Source organism: Xiphophorus hellerii, chromosome 3, assembly GCF_003331165.1.
Source record: "Xiphophorus hellerii strain 12219 chromosome 3, Xiphophorus_hellerii-4.1, whole genome shotgun sequence".
In the NCBI taxonomy this organism is placed as follows: domain Eukaryota; kingdom Metazoa; phylum Chordata; class Actinopteri; order Cyprinodontiformes; family Poeciliidae; genus Xiphophorus; species Xiphophorus hellerii.
The window spans coordinates 1,220,062-1,230,395 of record NC_045674.1 but is presented as its reverse complement, the minus strand read 5'-3'; positions in this window follow the sequence as shown (position 1 = coordinate 1,230,395).

Below are 10,334 nucleotides of genomic sequence, written 5' to 3'. Positions count from 1 at the left end.
GGGTTTTTCTTCCCTCCTGGTTTTTGTTGCTCATATGAAACAGAAAATCACTCAATGCTGGACGTCTGAAATCGAGACACCCAGGAGGATCAAACTTTAGTTCCTCTAACGCTAAGATGCTATGCTAACACAAATTAGTTAGCAGAAGCTAATGCTACATCACAACAACAAGGTATGTGATGCACAGCATCACAGGTGGAGGAGGACATGAGGAACATTTTAGTGACAAAAATGTATTTAACAAATCAGGCTGTTGGATTTGGAATTGAAAATGTGACCTTAGTGATGCAGAACTTATGTTAACATTTTTATTATGGAAAATATTTACAGGAAAACCATTCAAATATCTGTCCTCGGCACTAGAACCTTCAGCTCAATTTAATTTTTACATGACATATTCTATAATACCCTTTGATACTGTATTTATGTTTACATCTCATTTTGTATCTGAATGTTTCCCGTTTGAAATGGTTTTTGGGGAATGTGAAAATTTGATGAGAGGAAATGAAAATCCTTCGTAAACAATCTTCACTCACTTCAAAATAACCAAAATTAATGTCTGACTACTTGAAGAATTCAACAGACCTCAAACTTTATTCAACTGAAAGTTTATAAAACAGCCAAGTCAATTAGTGCTTTAAAATTTATCTGGAAATATTGCAGGGGAAGCTCAGCGCAGCAAAGTTTTAACGTTAGCTATTAGTGCTAAGCTAAATCGTAGCTGGTGAATAGTTTCTCTGGATTCTTGTTCTGATAAAGTTGATCTAAGGTAATGAGTTTGTTCTAATTAGTAAAATGTTCAGACATTTTATTCTACAATTCTGAAAAATTTAATTCACAACTAGAAATTCTGATTTACAAAATATTTGTCTGGATTTAGTGTCCAAATGGAGTGCTGCAGCTCCATTCTGCTGCAGCACGAATTAATGGCAGAAGATGTTAATCAGCTGACAGCCCAGCGGCTGCTAAATAGAGAAGCAAAGAAACAAACCAGTGTTTGCTGTGGGTAATAAACTAAGAACGTTTTTAAAATGATTCATTTCTTTTTATCGGTGTTGATTTTGAAACTTTCATGACTCGCCGACCGCAGTCAGACTTCTCACGTTGTCACCATGGCAACTCCGCTCTGGTTTATTACCTCGTGTGGATTTTTATGTGCTGCGATAACGTGTAGCTGTCTCTGAAAAGTTTTCCACACGTCTCACAGAAATACGGTTTCTCTCCGGTGTGGGTTCTCCTGTGTTTGTCTAATGTTCCCTTCCGTCCGAACCTTTTCCCACATTCTTCACACGCATGTGGCCTCTCCGCCGTGTGGACACTGGTGTGACTGCGCAAAGGAGAGTTGCTGGGGAAACTTTTCCCACACGCCTCACAGTGGTACGGTTTCTCTCTGGTGTGGGTTCTGGTGTGAACTGATAAGTAGCAGCTCTGCCTGAATCGTTTCCCACAGATCTCACCAACGGCGTAGGTTTGGTCTAAGTTTTGGTGGGACCTTACAACTTACTGACCTACCCCCCCCCCCCCCCCCCCCCCCGGACCGACCTTTTTTTTTTTACCAGTGGGGAGGGGGGGCGGGGGGGGGGCAGGGCACCACATTGGCTTAATAACCCCCTCCCCCCAACCATAACCATAGCTTGGATACAGTCATACTCAGAAGATCAGTTCAAGAACATTTTACTTTTTCCTGTTCAAAATTCAGCAAACATTACAAGTAAGATCAAAAGAAATATCCTCTGGATCTACTGATTATTCAACAAACACAATTGCAGATAAGAACAAAAAATGACTTCTTGCACTTCAGGAAAAAGATCCAACACCTGGAGCCCTGAAGCTCCAGCCACCTCTCCATCGTTCTGCTCTGTCCCTTGCTCTGCTGTCTGAGCATCCTATGTGAAAAAATATTACATAATTAACAGACCTATTCTACCTCACATTCAGTGCTGACCTTACTAAACACCGGACTTTACAACAAATGCGTTGCGTGATAGATATCTAACTTATGGGTCCCCTCACTGTACTTACAGCCGAGGTAGCGAAATAACTTCTAATGTCTGTCGTCCTTTTCTTTTTTGGTGGCGACATGGAGACTCATAATAAATGTGAAACTCAGAAGGAGACGCGTTCACTGTCAGCACCATGGACCAAGCTTCCGGTCCGCGTGTGGCCAGCTGGCCGCCGCCTGTTGCAGCCAATCAAAGAACGTAGATCCACGTTCTGTGAGCCAATAGCGGGTCGTCATAGTTCATAACAGCGAATTTTAAAATGAATGCTACCACTGCGTAGTATATTGAAATATTAAACTAATCAATCTAGATTTTCGTTTATTTATTTTGTTTTTGTTAAAAAATACATATGTTGTTTTTTTTTTATTAATATGGCAAAAATTGGTCGGGACTATTTTATATCCCTTGAATATTGGTCGTGACATGTCACGACCGTCCATACCCAAACCTACGCCCATGGATCTCACAAATCCAAGGTTTCTCACCTGTGTGGATTAGCACATGTCGTATTAAGCAATCGTTGGTTCTGAATCTTTTTCCACACATTTTACAAACAAACGGCTTCTCTCCAGTGTGAACTTGTGTGTGAGCCATCAGTTTGGCTCTACACACAAACGTTTTCCTACAGTAGGAACACTGCAGAGGTTTCTGATCTGATTCTGTGTCGCTCCAACTCCCTGAGACGGGTGAGGTGTCTGCTTCACTGCTGGTTCTTCTGAGCTGGTTCCGGTTTGGCTCGGATTCACTTTGGTCTTGTTCCTCGTTAGCAGCGGTCAAAATAACGGCCTTGGTCTCCTGGTTCAGTTCAAGCTGGTTTTCGGCCTGACTGCAGCGTGGATTCTTCTCTTCCTCTTTGATCTGTGGAGGTTCTGGTTCCTCCTGGTCCAGTCTGGAAATATTCTCCTGTTTTATAAGCTGAGTATCCAAGATATTTACACATTAGTGCTAATTCTCACCCATATTTCTATACCTTGTGAAAATTACTTCCTTATATTTCCTCTTAAATTGTATAAAATTTTGACTTTGTTTTAACTCCTCATTTAACTTGTTCCATGAATTGAAATTCAAAAGCTCTTTCTTGTTGTTGGTAAACTACGAATCCTTAAGTTTGAGTTTAGCTTTTTTCCTCCTTCTGTTTCATAAAACTTGCTCTCTATGAGCTCAGGCTGCAGATTATTAGACGCCTTAAACAGAATTTCAGCAATTTTTAATCCCACCAGCTCTACAATTTTAATAATTCTAGATTTTAAGAATAACGGGTTTTTGGTCTCATAATGACCAACATTATGATTCTTACGGCTCGGTTCTGCAGGAAACTCAGTGGCTGTAAAGAGCTTTTGTAATTAATTCCCCACACTAATATGTTAAATATGTAAAAAAAAAATCAGAGACTTATAAAGAATATGAAGTGATTTATTATTTAGAAGATGTTTGGCTTTAGCCAGGATTGATTTGCTTCTACTGAGTTTATTCTGTAAATGTTTAATTTGAGGTTTCCAACTGATTCTGTCATTTATTACACCGAGAAACTTATGAACATAAACTCTTTCTTACACCCCCTGTCTGAACTTGAATTTAAATATTTTTGTAAGTTTCCAAAAACCATGATTTTAGTCTTGTTCAAATTTAGTGGTAATTTATTGCTGTCAAACCATTTCTTTAATTTCCTGGTTTCTGAGGCGACTATGAACAGAAGTTGTTGTAAGTTTTCACCAGAGACAAATTTTAATACATTAGAAACTTTGCTTATGTCGTTTATATACAAATTAAATCAAACTGGTCCCAGTTCTGACCCTTGAGGTTCCCCACATACAATCTCCAGACTCAATGTCTCCCATTTTCACAAATTGTTTTCTGCTCTTTAAATAACTCCTCATCCAGTTCAAAACTACATAAAGTTCTAATTTTTAAATTAAGATATCAAAGTTTTCTTTAGATCTATGAAAACCCCTACAGATAATTTCTTACTATCTGTTGCTTTGGTAATTTACGGCTGGTGATGTTGACCGATTTGCTCTGAATCCATTCTGACTGCTGCTAAGTAGTGAATGTCTTTCTATGAACTTTTTAGTCTCTTCTTAAAACGTTTTTCTAGGATTTTAGAGACCAGAGGGGGAAGAGAGACAGACCTGTAATTAGTGATTATTGCCAGTTTTATACATTGGTTTGATCTTTGCTGTCTTCATTTTGTTGGGAAATTGTCCCGTTTGGAATGATAAATTACAAATGTAAGTTAATGTTTAGAGATTCAATCAATTACCATTTTAATTGTTTTCATGTTTCATGTTTTATAAATTCCCTAAAATGTTGTTTTTTTTCTGTACATGCGTTTTGTTTTCCTTTTGTGATCCACTGCTCATTTTTCTGCTTTTCATCTTATTTTCCTTAACTGGACAGTTATTTTTATCATTTAGTAATTTAATTATTCAGAAAAAATCTCCATATGCTGTATAGTTTATTCTACAAATTAATATCCAGTCATGTGAATGACTTTTCTGACCGAACCATCTGAACTGCCTTCTGGTGTTTTACAGACTGTGAACACTGGTAAATAACCAGTTAAATCATTTATTAATATTATAAATATTATATTATATATTCCACAGGGCCTGGTAATTTTAGACTGCACCTGGTTTAGATCAATGTTGAAATCCTCACAGATAAATGCAACGTTTTGATGAACTTTTCTACATTTTTCTTCCATCCAGTTATTTCTAATATATAATATTTCTATAGTTCATCCAGGTGCATAAAGACATTCTTCTGTTTTTCCAGGAGTATTTCTATAGTCACACATTCAATAACATCCTCCATGACAGTTGACATGGTTTCTATCGTCTTATGCTAATCTCACCGGATTGCCTGCTTCTTTAGCACAGGTGCGCTAGCATTAGCCTTGGGTAGCTAGTGTTGGAGTTTTACTTTTTTCCTTAAAAATCTTTATCAAAAAACCTTTGGCATGGTTCGACAGTAGATATAAACTGGCTGCTACAATCTGGTTCAGGATATCAAATGGTGAGATTCATGTTTGAATCCGTCCCTTTCTAAATAGTTTGGTACAATTCCTGTAAGCGCCGTGCATTAGATGAAATATGAAATATTGACTTTATTGTAATCCAATGAAACACCAAGTACAAGCATATTGTGCTTTTAAAAATTAGTTTGTGAATTTTCAATAAGGAAGGAAGAAAGAAAAGAGCCATAATAGTACATTAACATTTTTGGTGTAGAATAATTTAGTCCATGTTTGGATTTAAAGAATTAATTTCAGCTCCGTATAATTTAATATTCCTACATGCTTCAGGACCTGGACGACTTCTGTTTCTGGATTTTCCCACAGAACTCACACTTGTTTGGTTTTCCCTGTTCGTCCGTAGGAGTCCGGTTCTGCTCCTCTTTAATATCCGGAGGTTCTGGTTCCTCCTGGTCCAGACCAGACTCCTCCTGTTTCAGAACCCTCTCCTGTTTGCAGACACGTTGCTGTTGGACGTCTGCAGGCAAAAAATAAGATCTTTTTCACCAGTCGGTCTGAATATCATCTGCAGGTCGGGAATATTCAAACCAAACAGCAGTTTTAGTTCAGTTTCTGTCATTTCTTTTTCATTTTCCTTTAAGCAGACAGACTTTCCTGTTATCAATAATTCTCCAGGATTCCTGGAATCTTTCAGTTTCTCTGTGGTTCAGTCCCTGTTTCCTCCTTCTTGTCTTCTTCTCTTTTTTAAGTTTAGTTTGATGCAATGAAGTGTATTTGTTTGATGTAGTTATACAGAACATCATTTAAAATTTAAAGTACATTTTAATACAAACTCCAGCTGTAACACAAGTGAGTTTTTCCCTCTACTGAATTTCTACTAGGATCAGTCATTCTAACTAAAGTTGCTACCGTAGCAGCAGATCTAGACATATCTATATGCTATAGATATTTCTATAGCAGTCAGAAACATCTGGTAACCTGAAACCTGATGGATGATGCTGAAGAAAGGATAAAAACAGAACTCCGTTGTATTCCCGCGAGATCTGGTCGTCTTTACGTGAGTAAAAACATGGCTGACGTGACCTGCCTGAGGAGCTTCAACTCTCCACCACTGAACTTCTCGCAGCAGAAACTGAAGCTGAGATTTTCTGCTGGGTGGGAGAAATGCCTCCATGTTGTTTCTGTGTGAAAGTCCCAGCGGTCCTTCCGGTGTTAGCGCTTCATACCTGTTCGGTGGAGCAGAACCCGAACTTCCAGGTTTAGAACCGGATCCATCTCTGCGTGAATAAACTCGGTGAAGCTTTCTGCACCGCAGCATGTCCATCAGAGCTTCCTGCTCTGAAAACGAAGAGTCCTCCTTCCTTTGACTGCCTGCCTCCTCTGTTTGCTCCGCCCACACAGCTCGTCTTTCGCCGCCATGTTGTGAGTGGCAAGCTCGCCTTAGCTAGCAAAACCAGTCTGGCTATTAACCGTGAAATTCAAATTTAATATGAATTTCGTATGACTATACATATAAACAAATCGTTTAAAAATCTGAAGAAAAAATGAAATTAAAAGCAAACATTAAAAAAAATTGAAAAAATAGCAAACGGCATAACTGTAGATTCGATTCCATACACATTTTAAATTACGACAAAAGTTTTTTTTTATTGAGAAAAGTTCATTTTTTTCAAAGTTTTATTCTTGAAATACATTTTTTTCTTTTCAAATTTTATTTTTGAAGTACACTATTTTCTTTGCTTACAATAATACTGGAACAAATTTATCTCCAGAAATGAAAAAATTAGCTTGTCTATTAGTGGCTTTCGATTTATCGGTCGATCTACGTTCCAAACCTCATCTATGGTCATGACCGAAAGAACCAGATCACGGATACAAGCGGATGAAATGGGTTTTCTCAGTAGGGTGTCTGGGCTCTCCCTTAGAGAGAAGCTCAGTCATCTGGGAGGGACTCAGAGTAGAGCCGCTGCTCCTTCACATCGAGAGGAGCCAGTTGAGGAGCATCTGGTCAGGACGCCTCCTGGACGCCTCCCTGGTGAGGAGTTCAGGTCCCACCAGGAGGAGGGGAAGACGATGTCTCTCAGCTGGCCTGGGAACGCCTTGGGATTCCCCCGGAGGAGCTGGAACAAGTGGCTGGGGAGGGAAGTCTGGGGCTCCCTACTTAGGCTGCTGACCTCGCGACCCGACCCCTGATAGGATAGGATGGATGGATGGATGGATGGATGGATATATATTAGTGGATTAGCAGAAGCAATGCTAATGGATGATTTATTAGCACAATAATAATTTATTGAGTGTTTTTTACTTTCAAATGTCTCTAAACTAACGGAACAGCAAAGCTTGTGTATGAACAAGAGGTCTCACTTTGACAAAAACTGTAGATTTGTGTCTGAATCTGCTGAATTTCGGCCAAAGCATGTTTGTTTTATATATAGTGAAGTTATTCAAGTGAATATACAAAGTATGGTGTAGTATAACTACTCCTAAAGGTACATGTTCTTCTCCAAACTGTTACACAAGTAAAAGTAATTAGTTTTACTATCCATCTTTAACCAATGATTCAGATTTATCTTCTGGCCATTTCCTCAATGTTTCTGTTTTTCAGCCATTTCTGACTCTCCAGACCAAGTTCTGGTCCTGTTGGGTTTCTCTGTAACAAAGAAAGACGATTAAAATATTAACATGTGATTTCTAAGATACAGGTGGAACGCAGATGATGTGATGCTTTTCTTTAAAGTCTTAAAATTTAATAAATCAGACTGACCTATCGGGACAGTTCTCAGGTTTTAATGTAAAACTTTAGTCATCAATACTCTTAAAAAATAGAATAGAAATAGTAAATCCAGTTTATTTTTATAACACCAACACCTCAGAAGACATGAGAACAAACAGACCCCATTTATATAAAAAGACAAATAGAATCAGATCAGTCCAACCAAATACAAAGATTTAAATTCAAAAACAAACATTTCATTTGGGTCCAAGTTAGGATATAATACACTCATCTTCAGATTATTATGCTAATGTGGCTAAAATGTTGTCTATCCGGAGGATTCACCCGTCCTGGTGTCATAATTACCCTGAATTTAAAACAGCTGTTTCAGCATCATGGCTGAACAACGATCCCATATCAATAACTGGTAACCATCAGATGCTAACTGGTATCGTTGCTAACAGAAATCCCGTCTGGATGGATCAGCATTGATCAGACATTAGCAACAACTTTAAGTCCGAACCCAAACGTCCCACTAAGGTTTGGTTCAAGCTGCTTCACCAACACGGCTCCTCATGCGAGTGAAATCATTTATTACACAATAAAACCGAGTGTAGTGGCAGCATCGTCATGGAAACGATGGCTGTTAGTGGAAAAGAGCCGCCAGAGACAGCAGCAGAGAGCTGATCAGCAGCGATCGGTCGGTTATTGATCTGCAGCTGCTGTTGTCGCTCTCAGACTGGAGCTGTCTGACGTCGACCATCTGCAAAAGAATGAAACGTGATGTCATCATCATCATCATCATCATCATCATCATCATCGGAAAAGCAATGAGACAAGCAGCAGCGCCTGATCCCATTCATTACGGAGCTAAAATGGTCTCAATATTTACTAATGAACACACCAGACACATTTCTTTGTGATGCAAACAAAAATATATCTTGATTCACCAAATGCTTCTGTTTTTATTTTTTAAACAAACTTTATCGACACCAATTTAGCTCCATATTAATGAATTAGTGTGTGATTTCAGACTCCCCTGACTTGGCTCAATCCTCAAATTTCTCCTGTTGCTTAAGTTTTAAGTTGTTCAACTATTAATGTTAATCATGCAACTATCCACACAAGCTAGCAAGCTATGCTAACGAGCTACTAATTTACTAATCTATAAATATTTAAAATCTAAATATTCAGTTTAAACAAATCAGACCGGAAACACGTGGAAGCTGCGTTTTTATTGTGAATCTATTGTTTTTACCGTAGTGGTCGATTCTGGAGAAGTCTGAAAGAGAAAGAAAATATGTTTTTAAAATGAACCACTTGGATAAAACAAAAACACTTTTCTGTCAAAATAAATGCGATATTTTCATGTTGCACACTCTGCTGGGTGATTTCTCCCAGACACCTGAAGAATCAAACTTTAGTTCTTCTAACGCTAAGATGCTATGCTAACACAAATTAGTTAGCAGAAGCTAATGCTACGTCACAACAACAACAAGGTATGTGATGCACAGCATCACAGGTGGAGGAGGACATGAGGAACATTTTAGTGACAAAAATGTATTTAACAAATCAGGCTGTTGGATTTGGAATTGAAAATGTGACCTTAGTGATGCAGAACTTATGTTAACATTTTTATTATGGAAAATATTTACAGGAAAACCATTCAAATATCTGTCCTCGGCACTAGAACCTTCAGCTCAATTTAATTTTTACATGACATATTCTATAATACCCTTTGATACTGTATTTATGTTTACATCTCATTTTGTATCTGAATGTTTCCCGTTTGAAATGGTTTTTGGGGTTTGTGAAAATTTGATGAGAGGAAATGAAAATCCTTCGTAAACAATCTTCACTCACTTCAAAATAACCAAAATTAATGTCTGACTACTTGAAGAATTCAACAGACCTCAAACTTTATTCAACTGAAAGTTTATAAAACAGCCAAGTCAATTAGTGCTTTAAAATTTATCTGGAAATATTGCAGGGGAAGCTCAGCGCAGTAAAGTTTTAACGTTAGCTATTAGTGCTAAGCTAAATCGTAGCTGGTGAATAGTTTCTCTGGATTCTTGTTCTGATAAAGTTGATCTAAGGTAATGAGTTTGTTCTAATTAGTGAAATGTTCAGACATTTTATTCTACAATTCTGCAAAATCTAATTCACAACCAGAAATTCTGATTTACAAAATATTTGTCTGGATTTAGAGTCCAAATGAAGTCTGAACATAAAACTACACTAAATAGATTGGAAATTGGAAAAAAAGTTTTGAAACTGAAAATTTCAGACAAAAATGATTGAAACTGAACATCCTTTTATGAAATGGAAAGTTTTTAAATTGTATTTTTAGAAAACTGATTTTAAAAGTTTTGAAGCGAAAAAAGATTTTAAACTGAAAGAAAAGTTAAAAAACAGTTTTTCTGTTTAAATTGTTTTTATTTTTTTAAACAAACTTTATCGACACCAATTTAGCTCCATATTAATGAATTAGTGTGTGATTTCAGACTCCCCTGACTTGGCTCAATCCTTAAATTTCTCCTGTTGCTTAAGTTTTAAGTTGTTCAACTATTAATGTTAATCATGCAACTATATTACTGAATCGACTGGAGAGTTGGGTCGGACTCTCCGGTCCAGTGCTTAACTG